Genomic DNA, 26,647 nt, shown 5'->3' with positions numbered 1-26,647 from the left:
AGGTCTGTGCTCTCTTTGAGAACACTACGTTGTCCATGCCATGGATCTTATTTCACCCGGACAAACCCTGATGAAACTCAATTTCTTGTTCCAACATCCACAATTGATCTGGCATTTGCAAAGCAGCTTCCATTGTTTTATCAGTTGCTAAACAAATGGGGATTTAATTCTGGGCTGCCTGGAAACTAGTCAGCGTAGGTCTAGTATGACACTGCTAAGGTGAGCTTTTGGCTTGTAATTTTGGAGAGATATGAGAGAACAGCCAAAAGAAAAAGGAAAGAGATAAAATATAAAGGAAAGAACGGATTTTTTTTTTTTTCTCTCTCTCTCTCTCAATAGCACATTTCCCCTATATACTAGCAAGGGGAATAGCTTATTCGAAATAGTGCATGTTAAAGCTGAAAAAATTTAGGAGACATTCCCATTCTCTGGGGTAAGGGAAGCCCAACTGAGCCAACATCTGCTACAGGCCCATCTTGGCTACTCCAGCAAATTTCCCCAAATTAAAGCTAAAACTATCAAGGAGTTTTGGCCGCTGAGAGAGACGTAATCAGGCATCTTACCAGGAGTGAATACATCTTAAAACGAGAGACTGAACAATCTCTACATTACAGCAATCTGAGCAGGAAGAAGCGGCTCCGCACGTTCCGACTCCCGACTTTCAAACACGAGAATTTGTCCTTGCAGAAGACACCACCGCCCACGAATCCGCATTAGGGTGTGCCATGCTTGTGTGTGGACAGACTTCCGACTTGCCTTTACACACCAGTGATGGTGTGGTGCTGTTCGAACGTGCTGCACTTCTGGTCTGCTGAAAAAGAAGCCCTTTTGGCTTGACAGCATCATCCCAGGGATTCGTGCAGCCCCCAGAGCTGCACCCCTCCTGGCAGCAGGATCAGGGGATCACCCTCACAAATCTGGATTGGCCTTAATGACAGTTTCAGCTTTCCTCTCTAAACAACTTCTTTACAGACACCGTTTCCAACACCAAGAAATGAGAAGAGAAGGAAAAGCAAAGAGAAAGAAGACTCCGGGGGGTGGGGTGGAAGAGGAGGAAAACAGAGACAATCCATTACAGCCCCATAATTTCATCCTGCAAAATTTCAGTCTGCATGCACCACTGATTCAATTACTGTATACAGCTTTACCCTTCAGCAGAACTAGAATTACAGAAAAACCATTTTTAAAGGTTAGTGAGAAAATTTTTCATTGGCAATGACCTGCTTCAAGTAGGGGTACACGATGTAAGGTGGGAATTGTATTCGCCTTACTCCTCCAAAACAGATATTTAAATCCGTTTGGGGCTACAAGTGAAATATGTTTGGTGATCTTAATCTATTTCCCACAGAAAGCAGTGCCAAGGAACAAACTCACTTGATTACTAGGTTCTGCACACAATACTGAACCTGACATTAGGAAGCACATTTTACTAGACAGAGGAGCTGATCCCTACAGTGCATTTTGGAGTAGATAAAAAAAGCAGACACAGCTACAGGGCTGGCAGATCAAAGGGGCAAGGTTAAGTGCTCCCCACACTGGGAACTCCACTCCTCTCATCTCATGTGGTCATGCCATCTCTCTCTCAACTATTTCTCCTAAGAGTCCTTTGTTATTTTGGCAAATATATACTTAAATGTAAACATATATATTTCAAGGACGATATTCTGGGCTACGTGGGGCACATCTACTGCTGGATGACAGAGAAGACACCAGAACTGCAGCTCCTCAGTCTTTTCACAAGTGCAATCTGAAGCATTTCCCTAAAGTTGTTTTAATGTGCCCAACAACTTAAGGCCAAAAGGGCTATTTGGATGAGAGGTGAGTGGGGTTACTCCTTAAGTATCATTTTTAATTACACAAGTGTTGCTGTGTTGCCAGCACTTGTTAAAGTAGAAATGTATTCAAAGAGTTTTTATTTTCCTCTCAAAACAGTACGTTTCTCCTGCATGTTTCGTTTGCCAAAGCTACAACCCCAAGCTTACAGAAGTTCCTCTGCAGTTTAGACTATTGAAAACTGCCTGATAAATATTCTCTTTTAAATCCAGGAAGCGCATGTCTATGCCTTGCTAAAAAAGAGCTCTCTCCAAAGGGAGCAACAAAAGCATCTATGGTAAATCCCAGACCACGTGCCTTCATTGAGACTGGAGAAGGGCTGAGCTCGCAGGATGCCACTGATGCTGAGAAGAGATGGAATTACTGTAACTATTTACATAATCAGCAATACTGAGACAAGATGCAGTAAAAGCAGCAAAAGCATTACTAATTATATTATTCTAAACTTAGCTCACAGTGTTCTCAACCCAATTTGGAGTTCTCCAGGGGATTTTTCCTAACTTTTTTTTAAATCAGCTAAATTTTATCCCTCCAAAAAACTCTGGGCAAATGACAGCTTATTCTTTGGGAAGACTGCAGTACAATTGGACTAGTGAAATATCAAGATCATTTCTGTGTAATATATTCCCATTTCCCATCCTAATTACTGACGGATTACTTAGTGTCACTGGAATTATAATAATTTGCCTAAGTAGCAGGTTTTTAAATAAAGATGGAAATTGCATTCACAAGCCCCTCTTCCACACATTATTTATACATACTCTGTGTCTGTTTACTCTCCACGCATGAGTGGCTATTCTGTCCCTAAAGATCCACGATAACGTGCTAACAAGGATGCTACAAGCACCTACACACTTTCGTATTTTCTCACATGCAAGCATTTGCATTTACAGGATTCTCATCACGCTAACGCATGGCTGCCAGCTGCCACCCTGTTGCGTTTGATGCTCGCGGTGGTGCCTCCCCTCTCCCCCTGCACATGCACGTAGGGGGCTGCTAATTCATTTGTTCTACCTCAAACTCCTCCAGAAAAGATAAAAAACCTCCATCCACCTCCCCACTGCAGGCAGGCAGGTTAGTCGGGGCAAGACTACCCACGCCAGCTCCGATTCCCAGGCCAACTCCTCTCCTCCCATGCACAGAGCCAGAGGTGCCTGTGCTGACCTGATGAAGGAGATCCCCTCGGGCACGCTGCTTGGTGGTGGTTTCAGTCACAGCATGGCTTATAAAGGACTACAAACCTTTTTCTTTTTTAGTAAGTCATTTACACAAACAAAACCACTTAGTGCTGTGCACAACAAACCTTCTGGAGCGGGCTAGGCATCACTTACCTGTCATCTTTATGCTCTTTTTAGCTGGTTGAGCACTTTTCTGCCTTCTAAAATAAACATAAAGGATCTGGGGGACAGGGGAGGATTTATTTTCAAACTAAAGCCTGAGCAGTGAAATAAAGTCTCCCTGAGGATAGGCCACCGATCTCTCTTTGCTAGCTGCAGTCTCCCTCCCATTGCACCATGGCAAGGGCACGCCGCTGTGTGGGGCCACAGCAGGCTCCCAAAACCCAGACCATGCAGGTCCTGGTGAGGAAGCATCTTCAGTCGCTGTCCATTCCTTCATCTCCACTGGCTCTGGACCTGGCTATGAGACCAAAGTCCTGCACCAACACTAACCCTAACCCTGCACTGAACTCACTCCTGACAGCCATACCTGCCAAATGCTAGAAGCAAGACAGTCCAGAAAGCATTTGCCCAAATACACAGCCTTTTAAAGATTTTCTGAAGTACCGAAACGTTTTGTTTTGCCCCCTTCCACGTCTATTTTGACCGTTGTAGAAATCTCTTTTTAACCCTCTCAGGAGTATACAATAACAACTGGAACCTAAAATCAAGCCGTTTTCCCCCGAACTATTACAAAAGCTCAAACCTAATGTTCCTGTTCAGCCCAGCGTGGTTCACTGAGTTGTAAACCAGTGTTGATGCTGCGCTGGAACCAGCTGTGTGTGTGTAGCACACGAATCTGCTTGGGAGATTAAGCCGATGGGAGATTAATAGTAAAGCCATAAAGGGAAATCAGCTGCTAAACTCCTACCAAAAGCCATAGGCAGCTGAGCGATTAATGTTTTGAAAATCCTTCTTATCAATCAGGGGCTATTCTAAGGGACAAGATGGGTTAGAAATATCTCCAATTAAAGGGAAAGCTATATTAAGTTATTTAGGAAGAGAGTTCATACTTAGCAGAAGTTCAAAAAATGAGCTATTTTCACGATTCTTATATTACTTTTTCCTGGAAAATGGGCCCATTTTGAACAGCAGCAACACATTGTTCCTGGATCAAGCACTCGTCACACGTAATATGAAAAGGACAGCATTACCGCTTCCACTTTACAGGTGGCACAATGGGAGGGCTCTGATGACACCTTTCCTACAGCGACAGAGAGGATTATGTCCTGGGAAGGCAGAGCCCCTGTTCCACCTGCAGCTGTTGAATAACACTTTTATGTATGTAGGCAGCAAGCAGAAAATATTGGCAGGAGCCATAGTGTGGTAATGCACAAGTGTGACAGGAAACCTGAATAATCGCTTATCTTGTGATATAGAAGCAACAGGGGCCCAATTCAACACAGTATTCCAGCAAGTTTGGTAAACACACCAGAGACTGCTTGATAATCATTTTGCCTGTTTCCAGAAAAAAAAGACCTTTTGAAGTTTGTGCATGTGATGTCAGTTCATTTTTCAAAGGGGCAACATGACAGCTGTGTTGGAGATAATCAAGAAACCTGGGGGCAATTAGGTTTTAATGCTGTGACAGTGGGGAAGTATATCAACCTCCTCATTACAGCCACCAGTTTCTCTGCAAAATGCTCTATAATAAGACACAAGGGATATCATCATTTCTTTGCAGAACATTTTTTGTGATTTTTGCTGTTGTTGTTTGAAACCATGCAAGGAATTACTTGCAGATTTGCAAATGCCAATCACAGCTACAGCACCCTGTTTACAGCACAGCAAGTAAACATTATTACATTTATAATCTCCATTAGGCAGAGGAAAGAAGTTTTGCAGACCTTGCTGTTTTATACAAACTTAAAAACAAGTCTGACAGCAGGCAGTGCTTACAGAGCGCACTTTGATTTCTCTGGTACATCTATACCTGATGTAGGAACATGTGGGGTTGCTGATGGGGCCCCTGATTACCTCCCATCTGGAAAATTACTCATATTCACAAAATGCCAGGTAAGGGTGACGGGGCACTCCTGGAAAGCCAGAAAATCCAAACCATGGAGATGCCAGCTGAATTATCCACAGAAAAATTGTTCCAGAAACAGGTGCTCAACCTGGGCTCTGTTTTTCTTTTCTGCTATTTTCTTCTGTTGGTACATTGCAATTTTCCATTTATTCACAAACATTTATGAGGGTGTCCTCTGTGGAAATTGAACATTCAAGGTCTGCTTGGAGCACCTTTTTCTCCTGATGCAGAGACCGTAGTTCAGGTTGTTACAACATCAAGAATGAAATGGACTTCACTATGCCACAGAAATCTCACCTGTAAGTTACTGCCTGAGCCTAAAAGCCTGTACAATAATTGGTCATAAAAAGTATGTATTTTCATTATATTCCAGAGCAGTTCAGCAAAGCAAAGGTTTGGGGAGTCTGACCGTGCCACAGACTATTGATGTGCTGCTCAGGGGAAAGACACAGCTGAGGGCAAAATTGCCATCCATCATCTCCCTCTGTCCTGCTTCTCCACCTGAAAATTCAGCTGGTCTTACCCTCCTTCTTATGTCTTTGGTAAAAGCACTCATACTTTTCCTTCACAGTTCCAGGAAAGCTTTTTGAATCCTCAATCATTTCACATAATGGTCTTGCAGAGAGAGAAAATGAAAGGTGACATAACTCAGTGGTCAGGGGGATCGTGCCTAAGCAACGTCTTGGGGGACAAGGAAGGAAGAGCATCCCATCCCCTCTGTGCTCTAATCCCCCTTACTCCCACCACCCTCCTGGCTGTATGAGTTCAAAACCAACTCCAGCAATTATACGCTGTAGAGTATAGAGCGGAGCAGTATCAGCTTCAGCGGAATGTCTACAGCACCCAGCAAAGCACCAAATGTATGGCATCCCAGCCAGCACACCTCACCTCACATCTCAGCCAGCAAGGGAGCTCTGGTGGGACGCAGCACTGACAGCTGTCCAGCTCCCACATCGAGAGCCGAAGCTGTCACCAGCAGCTTCCAGCTCTTTCTTCCCTTTCCCCTGAAGACTTCAGGGACCCACAGCAGCACCAAATACAAGCTCCAGCCAGCGCTCCTTTACATTCAATTTGCACAGGTGTAAATTGACTACTCAAGGCAAGGGAGAATCAGCTTTCTTCAGCAGCCAAAGGTGAAGAGATGCTCTGTTTTCACTTGTACAACCTCCTTTTCTCAAAGCTCCCTGCGTGATATGAACCTGCTGCCCTTTGCCTTCCCTTCCCATGAAGGAGATTACAGCTTCCCATACCACCACCTGCACTGCTGCAACACAGAGCGCCACATTTCCAACAACAGAGAGAAGGGGAGCAAAACAAGGAATTCATGATGAAAGACTACCTGTTCTCGGTCTTCTTTCCTAGTTCTGCACTTAGACTTATGCACGACACAGCTTGGTTTTATATGCAGGTCACTCAGTCATTCTTCTCACACGTACATCAGGCACTGCTGGAAAATGTGGCCATTATCCATCAAGTCCTTTGCTTTAGTCAGCTTCCAGCAAAGAGTAATAGATGCACTTGTGTTGTCACATCATTGTCCAAAATGTCAGGGAAAAAAAGCCTTGAACATTAACAACTCCCTAAGGAAATCAGTTCTTAAAAAAATAGAATGGGGGGGAAAAAGGTGTGAGGAACGGAGAGTAAGATGCAGAGCATCCCTTTTTATCAGGGATGAGGTATGCAAAGAAGTGCCCTTAATAGCTGTATGCCAGCCAAGATAAAAGCACCAGTGCTGTGGATTTACTTCCACTGAAGTTTACATTGCATCTGGATAAAGCAACATGTGATCATGTTCATTTTAATTTCCAGGATCCAGAGTTAGAAATGATCTTCGCTTTTGATATCATACATTAAGAGAGACGTATTAAGTTGAACAGTAAGGATAGTCTCTTCCCAGGGCACTTTGTATTAAGATTCAAATAGTGCAGTGAGATGATAGTATCAGGCAGTGCAAATCTTCGTGGACAGTAAAGGAAGAAAAAAAAAAAAACGGAAAAGAAAATGATGAAATCAAAGATGACAAGAAGCAGTAGCCAAAGTTAGGAGGAAGAGGAGGTCAGGCACACAAACTAATCAAGGTGACGGAGTGGTATTTTCCTGGTGCAGTCAACATCTATGATCTGCTTTTAAAGGGTTTGCTTAAGGTAACAGAGAATGAAGCAAAGATTCAAACCTTTTAAAGCTAGGTAAAATGCAGACATGAAAAAGGTATCTCTCTGCTGAGATGCAGGGAAGAAAAGAGAAATGAAACAGGAGGGAATGAATACCCGCTCCAGAACAACCTGCTAGTAAATTTTGGCAGCTTGCTGATAACTAAAACCAACCTGACCTGGGACTACAGGAAACCCTGCGGAGGAGCAGTGACCAGCGGTGGTGAGCTTCCAGTAGTGGTGCATGTTTTCGCAGTTGCAGCTGCAAATGCACAGCATCAAAACCTCAAGTGAGAAGGATAAAGTGCAATAAATTTGACAGTGCTTTGCCCACTCTATTTTCATTGAACGCTCGTTTTACACAACTACTCATTGCAGCACAGTGAATTATGTTCAAGAGAGGTGCTCATAAAAATAGGAAAATAAAGCAGAAGTTAGACAAGACTGCAGGAATCTGGCTGAGAGATGAGTAACGTCACCAGTTCAGTCACTTGCAGCAGATAAATCCTTTACCTCTCCAAACTCAAACGTGTTCAGCCTAACCCACAAAAAACTCTGAAAAGGGACCTTTCAGCTCATGTCCAAGCTCTATGGACCTTCAGACAGGTAAGGCATGGCCACAGTCAGCACTACAACTTCCCTCCAATTCCTTAATTGGCTTTGAGTATTACTGATAAGTAATTGATATACAGGAAATGAATGCAAGGCCTCCGACGAGTCTGCTTCTGCATACAAATACAGGCAGCTGAATATGAATCAGCAGCAAACACTGCAGCCCTTCCACTCCTATGGCACTTCCAGTATGGACGTGCTTAAAATATTTCAACATAAAGTGTTTCACTTTGTATAAATGATGCTGGCATGATTTCCAATGCCATTTCAGAGAGGAAACTGCAGAGGACTGAGGGGGTCAGATAAAAACAAAGATAATGTATTATGCTAACACTATTTTGGATGAGAATATAGAGAAGAGAGAGGCTTAAGGGACAGCACAATAGAGAGTAAGATAAAGAGAAAAGACACACAAAGGCGAGCATACAGCTCTCCACGCATTCAGTCTTTACATACAATCTTCCTATTTTTTCCCAAGCCAAAAAAAAAAAAGCCCCAAAATTAAGATCTATGCACAGAGTATTTGTATTTAGTGCCAACTTCGTGTCTGCATCAAATTCCTCTACAGTGCAAGATGCAACACTGTAAATAGGCTCATTTTCATTATTTTATCAAATTGTGTTAACTTTCTTTCTGCAGCATTCTGAGGCTGGCAACACCGAGACGTGCAGGAAATGTAAATCACTCCCTTTTGATATGATAACCGTAGCAGTGAATTGCATCCCAGAAATCAGCTCAGGATTATAGCTGAGAACTCGCTGAAAGGCACTTAGCTGTGGCTTTGCGCCAGGAGGGTAAATTTCAGCTGGCAGGTCAGCGCAAAGCGGACTCAGGTCTTGGGAAAGAAGAACAATACATAACATACAGCTATCTCTGGCTGCCCGAACCTCAAAGCCAACAGCCTCAGGGTCGATATATAATTAAAGGATGCCAACAGGTGTTAAAAACAAGTGTATATTTATGTATGCAAATGTATGGCAGAGCTATATTAAATATGAATAAGCACCTAGGCAAGTGACAGCCAGCAGGCAGTAGGATAATCTATTTGCCAGACAAATACAGATGCATACATAAACAACCACATACAAAAAAAAAAATGCATTTCCTGCATTAAATTATTTGTGGAAAAGTACATTATTACAATAATTTTAATCATGTATCATTTATTTAAACTGTTTTTCAGTTTCAAAGATTTAGCAAATATTGGAATGCAAATAAAGATAATCAGAAAGTGAAAAATAATTGTTTTGCCAATGTCTTATTTTCATGTGTAGCTCCTGCTAACAGCTACTTGTGTTAACCCTGGGCCAGGACTCTGCTGAATTAGGTACTGCACAAACACAAAACCAAAAAGCTCTGAACCCTAAGGAATTTGCAGCTCTAACAGAACAGAGGCAGCAGATGGATATAGACAGAAATAATCAAGAAATAGTAGTTAACAAGGCAGGAGTTAGTCTGAGCAAACCAAATCCCTGATTGCCGCGAGCATCGCACAGGCACCACAACAAAGAGGAGTTTTGATCATCGATGCCCTGCACCACACGGAGCTCTGCGCATCCTTCATCTTCGTTGCTGTGCTCCATCTGTCACCTCCCCGCTTCCTGGCAAATGTGTATCACTCACCCACTGCACTTCATCTCTTAGCATGAAAACTCTTTGGGCCAGGGACTGTCATGTACCACCGAACCCTCCAGCACCAAGCATGGTAGGGCTCAAACTGGTCATGGAGATAGATGAAACGATTTAGGAATGAAATGGTTAATTAATAATAATGCTTATTAGTAACTGCTCCAGCAGTTACTAAGACACTAATCCAGTCATCAGATTTTTTATATATTTTTTAATTTTATATTCGTTATTATGAATTATAAATTATTATTATATTTATTATTATTTATATTATATTTTATATTCATTTTTTTTCCCTCAGATACCTCCCAAAGACCAACAGCGACCAACAGAAAACACTGCTTAGAGTCAAAATACATGGAGACTTCACTCTGCACAGTTCCATGTCTACTGATCATGTTACCTTTTCAGTAAGATGCAGTGAATTGCAAGACAAGAAGGCAGTTCCTACAAAATGGCATGTTCAATTAGTGGTAGCTGCAACTTCCATGCTCAAATGTACAATGTGACAGATTTTCCAATGCAATCCAAACTTCAGAAGTGGAAAAAAAATAGAATGTAAATGGACCCTGCTTGCTCTTAAATCACTGTTAGCAAATCTGAATCTGTTTAAGCTGGCCATTTAAATCAGGCCTATTTAACTTGCAAAGGTAGGTCAGGTTTTATTGATCACTCCAGTGCTTATAAATGCACTCTTAAAAGAACAAGAATAATGATAGACAAACACACAGCTCGGTTGCTAAAGGCTCACTAGAAATATGTGTGATAATATTTACAGCCCTCGAGCTATGTTGTTTTCCGCACAATTTATACACGCACCAGAATGCAGATTGTAGGCTTGCCAATTCATATTGGAATGTTTAAAAAGCAAAACAGACAGACAACCAAACAAACCACCAAAATCAGAGCCTTACCAGAAAGGAGGTGGGTTAGCATTTCAATTTACTAAAAGTACAGCCATGAACTTCCAGAATACCGTCACAGCAGCACAAGTGCAATTCACTGCTTGGTTTTTGTTCCTCAACTGCTTTTAATGCAATATTTTGTGACTGGGTTTCCTACTCTGAGTCCTTGCTATGTCCTGAATTTTGAACTACTAACAACTGGTGGCATTATTCCAGTTGCCATAGAAATAACGCAGACTTATTTATATTATGGCATCACCTAGAGGTGCTTTTAATTAATCAGAGTTCCTTCCTCTACACTTCTCAGAGAAGGGCCAGAGAAGAAGCATGTTTATAACACTGATGAAATTTTTAAATAAACAAATGCTGACTATTTGACGAACCTAGATTCTAGAGGAGTGAGATGATAAATAAAGGAAATAAATAAATATGATCTTGCTCAGGGCCGGTGATCATCATAGCAGAGAAATAAGAGAATGTCTAAATAAAGATTTGCAGCACTTTCCACCCATATGGACGAGTACAGACTGAACACATTGCTAGCTCTAGATATAGCCTTACTTGATACTAGCTTTTTGCTTCGCTACCCTAGCTTTTCGTAAAGGATTTCACTTATGAACTGCCTTTCAGAGAAATAAAAAAATATTATTCCATACAAAACTAAACATGACATTCTGTTATTTTTCACACCATGCTAAAATAAAACTACAAAGGGTTTGCAATTGATATACACATCACTCCCATCCCAACTAAATACTAATTTTTATGGCCTGAGAAAGTTTCTAAATATAATATTTACAGACACTTAGTCACAGAAAACAAACAAAAAAACAAAACCAAATGAAACAACAACAACAAGACAAAAAAATCACACTGCAGTTAATGTACTAGAAGACAAGATTTCTGGGTTTTATTCTACTGCAGACTTGTGCAACTCAGACAAGTTCCTTAATCAACCCTTACTCAAGTTTCTTCCTCCATCTAATGAACAGGTGAGGTGCATAAATGGATCAGTGCCTAGGACATACTCTGGAGCTATGCTGTCAAACAGCTAGAAAAGCCAATAATAAATAGTATAAATTCCCATCATCAACTTTAGGCAATTATCCACTGTTTATTAGCCTCCAAAGTGAAGGCTAATAAATCTGCTTATTTTAGCAGATAAAGTCAAATTACCCTGACTGAAGTTGGTGAGTGTTCAAAGACGAACAGCTACAGCCTCATTTGCTTTTTGTTATTTTTGATGAAATGTCAGCTCAAAAACTGAAAGATAGTTCCTCGTTATTTAGGCAATGTGAAACTTGGGCAGTTATTTTCCAGGGAACATGGCCTACCTGACAGGTCTTAAATGAATAAAAGTGATATTATTACAATTATCATTAGAAGAAGATGTCCCTCATCAAAATGTGTCTGGATTTTAATTGACAAGGTCTGGGTTAATGCTGTGAAAATGCCAATGAAAGCAAAGCCTGTGGCTCAAACTAATTGTCAGCACTGAGCAACCTCAACCTCTAACCCACCACAGATTTATCACTCTGTGCACACTGTACTCATGACAAGAAACGTTTGAATTAATCATTAACAACAAGAAATTCCTCCCAGACAGAAAGCGAGCAGAGTGCAGGGCTGCCTACCCCCCTTTCCCTTGCTCCCGAGCCAAGGAGAGGCGCCTGCAAGCCTTCCTAATGAGGAACACTTTCTTGTTGTTGTTTTGCCACCTTTAAGACCACTGCAGAGGAAACTTTCAGTGCTCCTAAAATGAGGAGAGATGCATTAGTTTGAGAGAGCTGCAGCGCACATAGGGCTAAATGTCCTCCCACCTCCCTGGCCATTCCTCCCCAGCCAACTCCAGCACAACCGACAGGCACAAGGCCTTGATGGGCGAGATGGCAGAGGTGCAGTTGCACGATGTGGGCTCACACATGAGCACAAACCTTATTGCTGATACTGAGGGAGTTCCTTCGTCCCAGAAACACCCTCACAATTGGTCCACCTTCTGGAAAAAGGCCAACACAGTACGCAGCACTCTTGCTTTCCAACATGCAGCAGATTCACAGTGCTTGCCCAAGGCACTGTGGCTGTTACTCAGTGCACACAGCCTGCTCCTGCTGCTGATCATTCATATGAACTCATTCCCCATGTGGGTGCCTGTTTTTAGTACCAGACTACACAGCCGAGCACCCACCACTTAGCCCCACCTGCTAACTCAGGGAGCTTCCTCCCTGGTGGCAGTCATCAGTCACGGTGCATTGGCCACACCGGTACGGAGACCAACAGGCAGTGAAAATCCCAGAAGAGAAGCCAACAAAGTGTGGGACATGAGTACCAGCCCAGCACAACCTACAGCCTCCTTACTTCAGCCACAAACATGGTAACATTTGGGAAAGTCCCCTTAGTTGGCAGTCAACATCACTTTTCACGTCCGATTTCATAAATAAGTAAAAACGAAAGGTTCTGTAAGAACCTTACTGAATTCTTAGCTTTATTTATTCTACACCAGAATACTGGCACAGACCCTCCAGAATACTGCTGGGCATAAGGGAGGCTGACTGCCTCCCGTACCTGACAAAGGCCCGAGGCCTGCTCGGTAACGGCGTGCACCTCAGCCTCACTCTGCTCGCCTCGCGCAGCCTTTGCCCCGCGTGCCTTGGCTCTCAGCTTTTCCATCTGCGTGGGTGACGGCATCATCGTGACGCAGCTTGAGCACACGTCAATATGTGAGGTTGCTCCCCAGCCCGAGACTCTGTATGACATCTGATGCAAAATGAAGAATTCCTCCCCCATGCCACATTAAAAATGGAAAGCACAACAAGATTTAGAAGAAAGGAAGGGAGGGTCATCTACTAAAAAATCAAGGGCCAGCTTCTGAGGTGGGGGAAAAGGCAGAGGGCTGCTAACATCCAGAGGCACTAAGCTTGACTGGCAAGATAAAAATGGAGCTACAGAACCCACCTTACAGAGAAACAAAACATACACACATCCCCCCATCATCAACCGACTAGATGGGTAGGTGGGAGAAAACAAAAGGCTGAGTTTGCTCTGGTGAAGGAATATAAAGCTACCTTGCTTAGGGGGTGCCAGAATCAGCAGGGGCTCTGCGGCCCCTTCGCAGTAACTGGGAGGCAGAGGCTGCCGGTGGCATTAGCACAGGCACAAAAACCCAGCTCACTTCAACGCCCCATTCCTCCCAGAGACGAACTTCTCCCATTCATGGCCAGCTATCCTGCTTTTCTAATTTTTGCTGTTTTCTATAGATTCACCACAAAAACTACAAACTAGAAAGCTCCCATTAAACGATGCCAAAAAAACCTCTCCATTCACAGCAAACATTTGACTGCACACATTCTCTCTTATTTTCAAATGTTTTCAGTATGTTTCAGCTTCCTCCATTAAAAATTTTCATAATTATTTACAGTGCATCTAAAGAACTTGTACAACAGGTTTATGCTTCCAAATACAGACTCGTGGCTGAAATAAATAAATAAATAAATAAAAAACAAAACATATCAACAGCACTAGAAAGAGGTCTGTATTGATCAGGAGGCAGAGCTCAGGCAGAGGAAACTGGGAGCCATCCCATTGTGATTTAAGTCAGTGACTTCTACCAGGCAGGAATTTGGCCCATTACAAAATCCTACCTGTTTTCTCACAGCATCATTTTTCAGTTAACTGTCAAATTAGTCAGGAGCCGCAACCATGTTTCATGATAAAAAAGTACAAAGTGGAGAATTCTGGTATCTTAACCGAAAACTTGAAGAGCCCAGATAATTTTTCTGGGCTAAAGAGACACATTTAACACAGCAAAGTAGCTCCATCACACTTCACACAAACTTCTGCTGTGGGTTTGCAAGTCTGTTTCCATTGCACACTTCCAGAATCCTTTCAGACTAAGTGAAGGCTTCATTGGAGAAAGTTAAAACAAATGATAATTTCTTTAGCTAAGCCCCAAATGCCCCCTTTGAAAAGTTGTCAGGACTTTCCAAATTTCTAGCTCTTTCGGGCTCTTTCATGCACTGCACAGAACTATCTAAGGAAGACCATCTTTGGCACTTAAATAAATTGTGCTGTGTCAGTTCTGCAGTGCTCAACTAAAACCAGCAGGACCCAGCATGCAATTATGAGACCAGAACGGCTCCCAAAGTACACATGGTGCTGAGGCTTCCAACAATTATTTCTGTGATCCTTAAGACAGAGGTTGTTCAGGGACAGAATTGCTCCTTTTGGTAATTACAATCCTAGGGCTACGTGATGCCTGTCAAACTCTCCCCCTGTACATCACAGGCCACTTTTGTGGATCATTATAAAATAAATATGTCACCCTGATGGGATTTTTCCTAGTCACTCAAATGCAGAAAACATAACAAGCTGTAGCTCATCTGAACCCGAATATAACCAAGATGCCACGACAACAACAACAAAAAAAAAAAATAAAAAAAACACAAAATGTTGCTTCCCAACTACTTACTGCACATGGGACACGGGTGGCTTCCTTAGCACAGACACAAGCCGTAACAAACTGGATGTGCAACTAAGTCAGCATTTGTCCAACAAGAGGTAAAAATGACTTCCTGGGTGATGTCAGAGTACGGGCGGAGCAGTAAAGGCTCTCGAGCATCCTGAATCATCAGGCCCATGTGTGACATTCTCCACTAAGCTTTGTTCTGGCAAAATCCCCACTATTCGAGGAAGGAAAGGCAGTATTTTCATTTCTTTTCTGCAATGCTGGATGTAAAGCTTGGAAAGCAGAACTGCCTTAACCACATGGCAGGAGGATAGTAGTTCATAATTAATTTTCCACATCAGCTGTTGGCTGCCCTCCTCTTCCTCGCTGCTAGACTGCAAACTGCCAGTGGAGACTTATCCAAGAGCAGACATGCCACAGTGCAAAAAGCATGGTTATTATTAGCTGTACTTTATAGTGTGGGCTAGCCAAAAATAAGAGGTAAGTGAGCTGGGGTGCAGTGAGAGAAGTACCAGAGCAAATGCAGCCTTGTCTGAAGCTGCTTATCTAAGAAATGCAAAAATGAAGGGGATAGAAAAGCGGGATGGGGAGAGACAGACAAGGGAAGGTTGCAAGCAGATATGGGAATGTGTTTTCAGAAGGCTTTGAGCCAGGCAATTCCAAAATGTCTGCAGCCCAGAGTTTCCACCCTTTTCCACCCCTGTTTGGCTCTGCCCAAGCTGCCAAGTAGTGGTAAGGGGCTCCGAACTGCTGCATCTGCTGCGAGAAAGAAGCTTTACTCCATTCAGACCTTGGTTAGCATTTTCCACTCAGACTTCAAATTTCTCAAAGACCAGAGTGCAAAGTAATTACAAGGAGGTCTTTGGTCCTTACAGGAGAAAGGTCTCCAGGAGAAAATTAACCACTACTTCATCACGCTCTCTGAAGTCCAGAAGGCAGAGCTGTAAGGTGACAGCTCAGGAACAAGCCCATTTATATGACTTAGGGCAGATCCATTGACTTCTCAGTATTTCAAGACTACAGGTAAAGGACTATTATATTACTGTTCTGTGATTGATATCTTAAGAATTCCATGTTAGTTTTGGAGTTTCTTATTTTCTTTCAGAAATTCAACTCAGTTCTGCTGCTGATATCAGCTTTTAATTCATTTTACACCAAGATATTTGTTATCAGAAATTGTGCTTTGATATGTGTCAGGTTGATGGATTCAATAAAAGCCCTGTCAGGAGAAGCAGAGTGAATAGGGTTGCAGAAGTGGTGTCATCAATGGAATTGATACGTTAACAGCCAGTCTGCTGATCTTGCAAAAAAACCATGCAAGTATAATAGCCATTTTATTTCCTCACCCTGGCAAAATAGTTCAGATAAATACTAGAGAATATTTGCATAAATATTACTCATATGAACAAGCTCAGTGTGCTCATTAATAAAATAAAAAAAAACATATAGAAAAAGTGATCCTTATGCAATTCTGTTTTCTTATTTGATGTGGAAAATCCAACTGAGAAAAATATAGTTTATTGAAAACTAACTTCAGGAATTCAACCAGATATCCCCTCACACTCCAAGTGAATGTTTCCTTCAGTGAAACAGGAAGAGAATTTCACTGCCATATTCAGACACGGCCAGTAGACCTGCACCCCTCATCAAGCCATTGGAAAAATCACTTTATGGTCCTATTGACATCCAGACTTAGAGACATGCAAAATCAGTGTTTGTTTCTGATTTCAAAATGAAATTACATAAAAAGCAAGAAGAATTCAAAGAGAGAGGCAGTAATTTTTTTTTGACCAAATACAGGGAATGAGAAAAAGAGAGTTGCTTACTGCACTGCTGTAGGTCAAGAAGGGCTTGCATATACAGCTACACCCTCTCTTTGCTTCACCTGTATCATACCATCACAGTTGCAACACTGCCTTTGCACTGTTCTATATTAAAATGAAATTTTGTTAATTGAGATGATTTACAAAATATATATGTGGGAGTGGTTAAAAAATGTAATGTTGGAATTAAACTTTTTTTTTTAAAATATATATATTACAGCCTAAACAAAGCAAAATATCCAAAACAAAATATCCAAAGCAATTCATCTGAAATAGCTGAATTACACTGAGGATTTATGCCTATGTAATGAAGACAATTAATTGCTATGAGATCCATAAAACATTAAATGAATGTAGGTGGGGTTTTTTGTTTGTTTGTTTTTCCAATTCTACTTGCAAGATAAAATTTATAAACTATGGTTAATGTCTACTTAAAATTTTTCTCTTATATATTTATTGAATGTGCTTTTTCAGCAGAACAAAGCATTTTACTAACCTGATTCTACTAATCTAAAAGTCTAATCTTCAAGCAATTTAAGAAAAAATATTACTCTACATTTCATCTACAGATCAGTTAAAAAAAATTCCTTGCACAATAAGAATACCATCATCACAAACACTGAAGTGCTGCTAAAAGGGAATCAGCTTGTCTCATGTGAGCAAACAACTTACGCTGCAAGATGAATGCGTTCAGCTAACATTATCTGGACATATTTTGCCATTTCCAGCAGAGATACAGAGCAAATGTGGGTCCTGATGTCATTTGGTGTTACCGTAATCGCTTAACTAAACTAAATACGTGAAAGAAACTGGCTCAGATCAGAGCAGGAACCTCAATCAAACAGATCCGCATCCAAATCTCGTGCTTTGCCCTATAGGTTCCTCAGCAGCTCAGCCAAGGCTATCTCCGTGCCTCCAGCCGTGGGTATCAAACACACCTGCACAACCTCTGCAGCCTGAGGTGTGAGCCTCAGAGACCAAGAGTCAGGCTGATTCTGATGGGAAGGATACAGGGAGTCCATCACACTGCTGGCCTGCCCAAAGCAGGGTCAGCACCAAGGTCACTGCCAACCGAATGTCCTAACCTCACAAACCTCAACTTGTCCAGGTGACTGGAACAGCCGAGGCCTAGAGGTGTGCATCGTTACTGTCACCATTAAGGGACAGTTCCTATGAACAGGCTAATAATTCTCTGTAACATTTCCCTGAGACATCCTATTAATACTGCTTTTATTGCATGAAACAACACCAGCAATGCAGCAGCCAGGACATTGCAACACATCTGTAATTCGTCCTCCCTTCATTCCACTGTGCTGCAACTGCACAAATTCAGACACCAACCACCCACACCTGCAAGGGATCCCCACACATCGCGGGACACCCAGTGCACCCAGTGGAACACACACAGCAAGGAAGATTCACTTGCTTTCACCTACAAAACTCAAACAAACACAGAACTAAACAGACTGCTGTGATTTCTACATTATTATAGAGTAAAATATTTCTCCGCAAGAGCTGAGAAGCTCTCTTGGTTATGAAATACCTTACAGCCTTCCCCTTTAGGTATTATAATCACAAGAGCAACAGCTTGGAAATAAACAAAAGTAAAGATGACAACAAAATCACAAGTGATGTTTAATGGGCTCCTGTTCTAGAAAACAGATGCTACTGTAGCAGACAGACAAACAGAACAAGTACTGCAGGAGTTTTAACAACAGAAACCTCTCCTCCCTGACACCAATGTGGTTTTCTTGAAACACCTGTACAGATTAATAATATATACTATATATAGGCAGAACAGACCTTTCTTGACTCTCAACATTTAAAAGTTAAGGACATAATTTAAGCTATTCCAACTTTTTCTACAATCACTGGAGACAGGCACGTACCTACAGAAGCCATTTAAAGCAGGTATGCAAAATGTTCAACACAAATCACCTCCTAGAAATGCCCGTCTCCATGGGGAGCTTAAGCAAGAAGCTTAGACAGCTGACCTAGGTAAATGAATCCCAGCTGCTGGGTCCACCTGTAGGAATCTAGTGCTCTGGTACAGCCTGGCAGAGGCAAGCAGACACAGGTCTCGGTTTGTGCCGCATTGCTCTGTCACTCCAGCTCATTGTCACTATTGCACGGGGGCTGTGGGAGATAAGAAGTCCCAGCTACCACCCATCTGGGCAGCAGATAGAACCACAGGTTTGGTTTCCTTACCAGGACCTTCCTTCCAGTCTTCCCAATAGCTCCACTTGCAGCATTTAACATACAATTAAGTGCAACATAAATTATACAGGAATTGAATTTTTCTGGCAATATTCAAGCTTTCAAGTGCCACTGGCTTCCAAGCAGCACAGCCCTTTGCCCAGCTCCCCCCAGAGCCCTTCCCAACAAGCACCGCCTGTGTGCACAAGCGCTACCTGCAGGGCTGTAGCATGAGAATTTGAGCCTACAATTTCCAGAGGTAACACTACAGGTGTGATGATATCAAAAGCAGAAGAATGAAAGCACAGTCTCCTGGATGCCTCATGTTTTCTTAGAGACTTTTAAGTAAGTCTTAACTCTTCTTTTTTTCCTCACTAACACCAAATACGGGTGTTATATTGCTGCTATATTTTGGTCAACAAACCGTACTGCTGGTTCAGTCATGAAAGAGAAGTCAATACCTATGTGTTAAAAAAGGATAGCATCATCTGATACCATTCTACAAGGATCTTGGAACCAATACTTTAAGTTTTGTTCTTTGGAAGCAAATTTTGCCTCCACAGAAATAACTTGGCGTACAGAAAAGAAACTGCAGCATCAGAGGCTACACTGCCCTAAATGCTTCTGCAGCACAGGATTTGTCTACAGTATGTTCCTTCAGTCCTGGCCTTCAATTTCTTGTTAAAAGATGAGTTACATATTTTCTTGCTGTATTTACACCATAACAAAGGAAATGTTTTCGTGTAATATGAGAACTTCCACACATGTAAAAATTATAAAAGCCACACAACAAAGAGGGCATGTAAGATTATGCAAGAAATTGGTATTATTACTGTCCTTGGCAAACAATGAAAATATACCAAGCACAAAGGGGAGCACAGGGCTGTATTACAAATTGGCTACTTCAGCGTTGTTTATTATTTTCCTCTCTGACCCTCTGAACTACAGACGTAAGTGAAACACGACAAGTGAGACTTTCAAAATGAGGATGTCTATCAACACGTATACATCATCATCAACAAAACACAACCATCAACAAGCATTGTGTTCAATAAAACACTTTATATAGACATGCACCCCCTTGAGCCCAAGACTTTAAAAACACTTCAGTCTCGATGAACGCTCTCCAAATTCAGAGAGAGCAAAGGTTATTTACTGAGGCAGTATGAGCATGGCACGTATATAACAACAAACACAAAGGCTGCTAACTTACTATTTTCACCGTATGTAGATATCCAAAAAACAGTACAAAGACAAAAGCAGGGGGAAAATGACATACCTTACCAAACGTGAATGTTGGACTCAACTGGTTTCAGAGCAACATTGGTGTGAAGTTCCCCAGGTGACCACCAACCGCAATTCCTTCCTAAGGTCCCCAGAGGATCCAGCTCACCCTTGTCCCTGAGGAAGATGCAGTGCCCTCCAGTACGTTAGAGCCTCAGCTGCAGAAGATGCTGTTCAGAAAAAGGAGAGAGGAGAAGGTGTGGAATTAAATTCTAGGGTCAGTTGTTTGGCAGATTCAGAGCAGAGCGTAAGACAACATCTGATAGGAATGAAATGTCAAGGCAGGACAAAGAGCCTGTGACAATCCATCATGCATGGCACCTTCAGAGGGCAATCTTTGAATTCAGGAACGGTGGTGCAAAGCTATTCTTGCTTTACAATACTTTAATAGCACCACTGCACCATGAAACAAATGCCAGCTTGGCTGCATTTTATTCCAGCCAGATATCATACTAAGAAAGTAAGTAATACACTTCTCCATAGGGAATATTTTAATTCATTATGGTATTTTCACAGAATAACAGAACTTTCATATTAAACGCAGGGACACAGCCTCAGTCTTAATACTTTGCACTGTTAAAATGGCTCACATTCAGGAAATTCAAAGCTCCCAAACAGGCAACTACATCAGGTCTTTTAGTCAATGGGAAGCAGTGACTGTCAGCCCAACTCTCAGCAACATGTTCCTGAAGTTCCTTCTCCAAACCAATTGTCAGAGACAGAAAAAAACATCCTAAGGATTTCTGGGAGGGTGAGAGCTCAATATCACCATGTTTTCTAGCTCCCCATCACTGAACACAATAACCTTGAAACAATACCATCACCACACAAAAATCTTAGAGAAGCACTGAGAAGGTCAAACATCTGTATGTTCGTTGCTGCCATTGTATTAGTTGTCCCTAATCCCTCTGGGATGTGGGAAAACATTCAAAGGACTGCCCTTCCCTCAGCTCAACAACACAACCTGCAAAGTGAGATGAGGCAGAACTGCACAAAGCAGGTGAGGAGCAAAAGAGGAGCAGGATCTGGCCTCTTGACTAGCTGGCAAGCAATTCACTTGTTGGACTGCAGCTGCCCAGGATGGGAGCACAGCGAAGCTCACCTCGGTCCCTGTCCCCTGGCTGCTTTGGCTGGCCTCAGCTTGCCAAACAGCCCCGTCCCAAGAGTGCTAGGTTCAGGGTCATCTTCCTGCTCTGCTCCCCGAGGGAAGAAAAGCACAGGTGATGAGGAAGAGGAGGGAAGGGATCGCCCCCAGGCAGTTGGGGCTGCCTTCTGCAGTGCACAGCCACAGCTCTGAGTGACAAGTGGAGGCACCAGGTTGTGCCCATAAACCAGGCTCAGAGACAATTTGTCTAACATCAACTCAACACAGCAGCCATGAACACAGTCAGACTCTAACTTTGCTTAGAAACACACAAATAAGAGATGGAAAAAAATAATAATAATATAAATAAATAAATAAATAAAAGATATGCAGACATTTATTCCTTATAGGTCTTCTGCACAGGAGAAAGCCTATGACAGCTTGAAATACCACAAAATCCCATTATGTCTTCACAAAAAATCCTGAAGTCAGGAACAGGTTACAGCTGGAAAACCCAGTCAATTTGGGGGCTTGCAATAGAGAATATTTCACTAATCAGTGTGCAAAACTGTCTGTAATTAAAGTTAGCATCACGTTACATTTTTTTAGTCATTATTATTATTATATTTATTTTACCAAAAGTCTACATAGCAATCATGGTCACACGAACAGCCAAGTACAGTCACTTTATTTAGCACTAATTACTTCTCTGGACCTTAGACCAGTGGTTTATGCTATGTCTCATATGTAAAGGCATAACTGGAGCAGCCTGCGAGATACCTGCAACAGGAGGTGGGAAGCAGAGCCCAGCCCTGCATTTCTTGGCACACATTTTCAGACCTTCTGCACCTCTTGAACTCAGACATGAAGGAAAAAAAGTGGAGTTCACAGCTCCTGTCCTCTTCCAGGCTAACTGTAAAGCCTTTGGTTGCAAACGACATATGAAAAATCAGACTGCTGACTGAAATGGTTGCCGAATGACTTATTGGCGTAGGAAGGGCTAATGCTGCAGTAGCAGACCTGTAGGTAGCAGCAAGACCTGATTCTACTGCTTTCAAAGGCTTTCTGTCTCTGAGGACTGCAGTTACAACTATTTTTTTTCATTTTCTTCATAAAAAAATATCACAAAAATCATGAAAAAAATCAGTTCTACATTTTGTGCATTACCCATAGCATCATCTGAGCTGAAAAGTAGAAGAAAATGTAATAGGACTAGATCATCATCGCAAACTGAGTGCAGGAGCCTGGTCTCAGGTTGGAAAAGATGTGTTTTTGAAAGCTCCTATTTAGAACAGTTTGCCAATTCTCATCTGAAGCAAATCTCTTTGGTTAGAAGTTGGCACATTGCCTTAATAAGCTGCTATGCATGCACTTAGACTTTCTGTGCTCTCTGAATTCCTGCACTGCTGGGCAGATCATAAATTACAGCACGGGCAGGAGAGTGCACTTTCAGCTCTTGGCAAAGACAAAAAAAAAAAAAAGAAAGAAAAAAGAAAAAGACGAGAAAAAAAAAAAAAGAAAGAAGAAGAAAGCTTCCCTCACTTGTAACCACTACCATTACGGGAATGAGAGAGCAGCAGCAATGAGCTGGAAAATGTTGCTGCAGATTCCAGCCAAGCAGTTGCCTGAGCCAGACTGAAATTCTGGATTAATCCTGATGTGCTGTGATGCTGGAGGTTGGGAAGTAACAGGAGTTAGGGAGATGATGGGGAAAAACAACTTCAGTCACAATAAAATGCAGTGACTGTGCACTGATTCCATCTCTCCAATACAAGCATTTTTTTACAGACATCTCTCACCCCTGCATTACAACTTAACTAAATAAAACTGTGGCCAGGGCTCCCATGAGCAGCAAGGTGCAGGAGGGGAGTTAATGATTGTGGTGGAAAGTTGGTAGAGTTCACAGCAAACTCAGTAGCTACTGACTGGTATTTACCAGGACAAAGTGGCACCTGCATTCACAGAGAACTTGTCCATCCCATGCCTGTCTGCTGCTCTTCCCATCCTCTGGGTGAGCTCAGATAGCCTTAAAATTCCAGTAAAGTGCCAAGTTTTGGATTCACTAGAGATCTGTAAAATCAGTGTCCAACAAAATGACATTAAGCAGGGATAAAGTTAAAAAAAACAAAACCTAAGCTGAGGATGTTACCCTGTTTCAGGTCTCCTTCCCCCTCTCCAGGTTAAGGACTTGATTTATTTTCCTTTTCTGAGAAAGATGAATGATCACTGATGAGCTGTGGCACGACTTTAACAGCAGCAGGTACGCGCAAATCAGAGAGATCATTTCTGTCAATTTAACTCCATTGTTACATCTGGACCTTGGAGTTAATCATCGGCAGAACGGAAATTTGATTCTTATAAAAGTTTATCAAAAGTCAGTTGTGTTTGATAAAATGAAATAAAGTATGTGTATATAAAAAATATAAAATCAGATTAATCAAAAAGGAGTTTCTTTTTTCCATCTCAATATCACACAGTTTTAAGGCCCAATGAAGTTTTCTTGCCAATCTAAAAAGCTTCCAACCGATGACAAATGCTTTTGAACAGTACATGGAAAGTGCATGGAAACCATAGAACAGGAAGCCAGGAATCAGAGAACGCATCACACGGCTCCTAAGCTGTTCCTTGGATCTCTGACTTTGGGCAGCTCTAGCAAGCAGCCATCCTGATGGCCTCTGCCCAAGCCCAGAGTGATGGATGAAGAGTGAGGCAGACACCAACACCCCTGCTGACAAACGTTTGTTCCAGTCTGCAGCTGCTGTAGTTTGCAGGGACTTTGTTTCAAAGGTAAAATGTGAAAGGTTCTAATCCAAAATGTATTTTATGCATTTATACACATTAATGTCTATATAGGTAGCTCTTGATGGGTGGCTCACAGGAGATTACGAGAAATTTGGCATTGCTTCAATCTAAAATCAAATCAAATCTGAACATACAGAAACACCCCATGTACTAGAAGTCCCGCATTTCCATTTGCTTTTTTGTTCTAAAATTTAGTACCACCCCCATTCTCTTTCGATCAGATGTGTGGAGGTAGCTACTGACAAACTACAAATTACTTTTGTTATACCACCAATTCAGAGCTTTACATTCTGTTTCGGGAACCCTAAATTAAATATTCTGGTACATTCCTAAATTAACATAGTTAAATGCATCAAATCAGTCTTCAAGCTACAAAAGCAGGCATATAAACGTTCTCATTAATCAGAAAGGCAGACAAGACAGTTTTCCAGTAAAAAGACAGTATTTCCCTTAGAGGAACCTCAGTCCTTTACTGATAAAAAGCATGAATTATACAAAATAACCATACACTTTAGATGTAACAAATCAGCTCAAATATTAAATTTGAAGACACCGCTTCTACCTTGAAATGTTCCCTGACCACGAATCGATGACGGACGGGAGACTATCTCAAAGGAAGCCTTGCTATACCTTTGTCCTGCTCTTATATTCTTCTTTAGACATCAGCTATTGATCACTGTCAAGACGAGGACAGGAGCCGGCTGGACCTTTATCTGACCCAGCACAGTCATCCTTGGTTTTGGGTGACATACAGCTCAAGGTATGGGCCTTGTGGCCAGACGTGACCATATTAGTGAGAATTTGCAACTTTTTATAGGGCAAAAAGAGGTATCTGAAAGCTGAACAACAGATTTGCAAGCAAATCTTACAGTGTAGTAGATATTCAAATTAGTATCAGTTTGTCTCATCAAAAATTAATTGCAACCTACCTAACTGCAATTGAAGAAATTAGTTGGGCTTGGGAAAGATTAAATATTTAAGGAGTCTGATGATTTAAAAATAATTGAAACCGTATCTCCTTGCTTAAATATTAAAGTCCTTTTGGTTTTCACTTGTAGTGTGGACATTAGGAAATCAAAACTCCGTGTATGTGTACAGCCATGCAGACATGTCCAACAGTCAGACATATGCAGCACGAGCACACGCACTCTTGTAACTACCCTCCTTCCCTAGAGCTACACCTGGGCAAACACGCAAGACTAATACAGGGGAGCTGTGCTGGAAGAGCCAGAAAAAAGTTGTAAAAGGTTGTGAAACAGGCAGGGAAAAACACATTTTTATTGCTAAATATTTAACAAGGTCAGCACCTTCTGTAAGTGCAAGAAAAAGATCCCACAGCAGACTTAGAACACAGCAGGGGATTACAACAATTCATTAGCAGATATATCTTCTAATTACAGCCTTGGACGTTAGCCCCCATACAGCCAAGTAACAGCTGCTGCTTTTGCCCTGTCTTCAGGATCAAGCTCACTGTTTCCTAGAGAGCTTCAGGACAATATGGCTTAAAATGCTCCCAACACAGTCACTGGCTTCAGCTGAAAGGAAGAGTATTCGACTATCTCAAAGGATGCCCATGACTCCTCATAGCTCGAAGCTAAGGGAAGGGGGCTTCTATGTTTTATAGGATTTGTTTCTCTGCTCCTGCCACGTCAAGGAAGCTGTAGGATCAACATCTCATCCTGTCAGCTCCATCTCTGGTAAAGATCTTACATTAATTTAGTGTAGAGATGACACTGGTGAAGAAGAGAATAAAAGGAGACTTTGAATCCTTCTTTCCAGAAGGCTAACGGTAAAAAATTGGTAGCAATGCAACTATGGCACTTTTCCAACTCTAACACTTAGAGCGTTGCGCCCACGACCGTGTCCCCAGACATACTTTGTCATTCATGATGGCTCAGTACAAAACATAAATAAAACAGAAGTCGCCAGCAATACTGGCACTCAGCTGCTTTGAGGCTTTTTTTCCTTCCCTGTCAACAAAACAAATAGCGAAATAGCAGAACTGCAATTCAAGTGATAACACCCATGATTTGGAAATTTGGTGGAGGCTGGTGGTGTGACAGGCTTCCTCAAGAAGTTAACTCAATGAAAGAATGCAGGTAGTAACAAGACGGAGAACACATTGACTGAAATTAATATAAGGTTATGCTGTGATGTTGCTGAATATTAGCATTGTGGTTTTTTGTTTTTTTGTTTTGTTTTTGTCATCCAACTGCAAAATAAAGGTATCCAGGGAAAGAAGAAATAAGTATTAATGTTATGAGGTACAAAAGTAAAATGCTAAAACCTGCACAAGTCTTGCTGCTACTGCTGCATAAGAGTAAATAATTTCTGAAAATGAAATCCAGACACGCAGTGGAAATATTTCTCTTTTGAAATAAAACGTGCATCTTGAAGAAAAAAATCTGCTAACAAAGGCTGCTACTCATGTTCGAAAGCATTAAGTTACAAGCTACTGTCTAACTGTCTAGCTGCTAACACTGCATTACACCATTAAGTTTTTTTTATTATTATTATTACTTTTACTACTACTCCTACAGTCTGGTTACAGTATAAAATAATATCTCTTGGGCTACCAATGCTGGAAAGTGCTTACATTCACATCTGTCCTTGTATTGCTG

The 26,647-nt window shown here is 41.8% G+C and overlaps 1 protein-coding gene and 1 long non-coding RNA gene across 18 annotated transcripts in view; one reads left to right on the top strand and one right to left on the bottom strand.

Annotated features, from left to right (window-relative positions):
* Positions 1–26,647, bottom strand: part of SGCD (sarcoglycan delta) — a 517,792-nt gene that overhangs the window by 184,991 nt on the left and 306,154 nt on the right. For 13 of the 17 annotated variants that reach the window (XM_013176020.3, XM_013176026.3, XM_066977269.1 and 10 more), the window contains one exon: positions 20,136–20,310. The gene's annotated coding sequence lies outside the window, so the exon portion shown is untranslated. Of the gene's footprint in view, positions 1–14,840; positions 15,611–20,135; positions 20,311–26,647 lie in introns of those variants that run through there. The other 4 variants (XM_066977275.1, XM_048057082.2, XM_048057084.2 and 1 more) reach the window with 4 other exon arrangements.
* LOC106032854 (uncharacterized) lies at positions 15,179–16,074 on the top strand. The gene is made up of 3 exons (XR_001205072.3): positions 15,179–15,317; positions 15,713–15,860; positions 15,943–16,074. It is a non-coding gene; the product is annotated as an uncharacterized lncRNA (long non-coding RNA).

This window comes from Anser cygnoides, chromosome 14, assembly GCF_040182565.1.
Source record: "Anser cygnoides isolate HZ-2024a breed goose chromosome 14, Taihu_goose_T2T_genome, whole genome shotgun sequence".
NCBI lineage: Eukaryota > Metazoa > Chordata > Aves > Anseriformes > Anatidae > Anser > Anser cygnoides.
The sequence above is the reverse complement of the archived record's forward strand: the minus strand, read 5'-3'. Positions and strand labels throughout refer to the sequence as shown.